Source organism: Anastrepha ludens, unplaced genomic scaffold (assembly GCF_028408465.1).
Source record: "Anastrepha ludens isolate Willacy unplaced genomic scaffold, idAnaLude1.1 ptg000082l, whole genome shotgun sequence".
Taxonomy (NCBI): domain Eukaryota; kingdom Metazoa; phylum Arthropoda; class Insecta; order Diptera; family Tephritidae; genus Anastrepha; species Anastrepha ludens.
Window position 1 is genome coordinate 125,001 of NW_026530037.1, and position 2,500 is coordinate 127,500.

The 2,500-nt window shown below is 35.6% G+C and overlaps 1 pseudogene; it reads left to right on the top strand.

Annotated features, from left to right (window-relative positions):
* The window catches only part of LOC128870898 (large subunit ribosomal RNA), a 4,513-nt pseudogene that overhangs the window by 53 nt on the left and 1,960 nt on the right, over positions 1-2,500 (top strand).

Sequence of the window (2,500 nt, forward strand, 5' to 3'; positions counted from 1 at the left end):
AGGAAAAGAAACTAACAAGGATTTTCTTAGTAGCGGCGAGCGAAAAGAAAATAGTTCAGCACTAAGTCACTTTGTCTATATGTCAAATGTGAGATGCAGTGTATGGAATATCTTAATATCTAGTATGAGAAATTAACGATTTAAGTCCTTCTTAAATGAGGCCATTTACCCATAGAGGGTGCCAGGCCCGTATAACGTTAATGATTACTAGAAAGATATTTCCAAAGAGTCGTGTTGCTTGATAGTGCAGCACTAAGTGGGTGGTAAACTCCATCTAAAACTAAATATAACCATGAGACCGATAGTAAACAAGTACCGTGAGGGAAAGTTGAAAAGAACTCTGAATAGAGAGTTAAATAGTACGTGAAACTGCTTAGAGGTTAAGCCCGATGAACCTGAATATCCATTATGAAAAATTCATCATTAAATAATTAAAAATAATGTGCATTTTTTTCATATAAGGACATTGTAATCTATTAACATAATAAAAGTATTTATCAAAAGATCATTGGTGATATTAAGTTTATTTAAATTAATTTGCTTTTTAAGCATATTAACATAGAATAAATACTAATGATTTGATAAAGTGTTGATAGATTTTATTATATATAATGCTAAAATTCATTTTTTGAATTTTACAAAAAATTTAATATCTATGATATTAATATTTATTTGTATGCATTTATATGATTAACAATGCGAAAGATTCAGGATACCTTCGGGACCCGTCTTGAAACACGGACCAAGGAGTCTAACATATGTGCAAGTCATTGAGTTATATTAAACTTAATGGCATAATTAACTTAACTTAAAAATATAATGGGATTAATTTTTAGTCTATTTTCTTAAATAGTCAATTAATTCAATCCCGGGGCGTTCCATATAGTTATGTATAATGATAATTTATTATTATTTATACCTCTAACTGGAGCGTACCTTGAGCATATATGCTGTGACCCGAAAGATGGTGAACTATACTTGATCAGGTTGAAGTCAGGGGAAACCCTGATGGAAGACCGAAACAGTTCTGACGTGCAAATCGATTGTCAGAATTGAGTATAGGGGCGAAAGACCAATCGAACCATCTAGTAGCTGGTTCCCTCCGAAGTTTCCCTCAGGATAGCTGGTGCATTTAAAAATTATATAAAATAATCTTATCTGGTAAAGCGAATGATTAGAGGCCTTAGGGTCGAAACGATTTTAACCTATTCTCAAACTTTAAATGGGTAAGAACCTCACCTTTCTTGATATGAAGGTTGAGGTTATGATATAATGTGCCCAGTGGGCCACTTTTGGTAAGCAGAACTGGCGCTGTGGGATGAACCAAACGTAATGTTACGGTGCCTAAATTAACAACTCATGCAGATACCATGAAAGGCGTTGGTTGCTTAAAACAGCAGGACGGTGGACATGGAAGTCGTAATCCGCTAAGGAGTGTGTAACAACTCACCTGCCGAAGCAACTAGCCCTTAAAATGGATGGCGCTTAAGTTGTATACCTATACATTACCGCTAAAGTAGATGATTTATAAAACAATTTCGATTGATTTATAAATTTTGAAACTTTAGTGAGTAGGAGGGTACAATAGTGTGCTTAGAAGTGTTTGGCGTAAGCCTGCATGGAGCCGCTATTGGTACAGATCTTGGTGGTAGTAGCAAATAATCGAATGAGACCTTGGAGGACTGAAGTGGAGAAGGGTTTCGTGTGAACAGTGGTTGATCACGAGTTAGTCGGTCCTAAGTTCAAGGCGAAAGCCGAAAATTTTCAAGTTTTTAATAAAAAAAAATATTAATAAAATTTATATATATATATTAAAAAATAATTAAATACTTGAATTATTTTGAACGAAAGGGAATACGGTTCCAATTCCGTAACCTGTTGAGTATCCGTTTGTTATTAAAAATGGGCCTTGTGCTCATCCTGGCAACAGGAACGACCATAAAGAAGCCGTCGAGAGATATCGGAAGAGTTTTCTTTTCTGTTTTATAGTCGTACTACCATGGAAGTCTTTCGAAGAGAGATATGGTAGATGGACTAGAAGAGCATGACATTTACTGTTGTGTCGATATTTTCTCCTCGGACCTTGAAAATTTATGGTGGGGTCACGCAAACTTCTCAACAGGCCGTACCAATATCCGCAGCTGGTCTCCAAGGTGAAGAGTCTCTAGTCGATAGAATAATGTAGGTAAGGGAAGTCGGCAAATTAGATCCGTAACTTCGGGATAAGGATTGGCTCTGAAGATTGAGATAGTCGGGCTTGATTGGGAAGCAATACCATGGTTTATGTACTCGTTCTGGGTAAATAGAGAATTACGATTCTTGTTCCCCGGATAGTAGTTACGTAGCCAATTGTGGAACTTTCTTGCTAAAATTTTTAAGGAATTATATCATTCGATATATATTCTTTTTAAATTATAACGATTATCAATTAACAATCAATTCAGAACTGGCACGGACTTGGGGAATCCGACTGTCTAATTAAAACAAAGCATTGTGATGG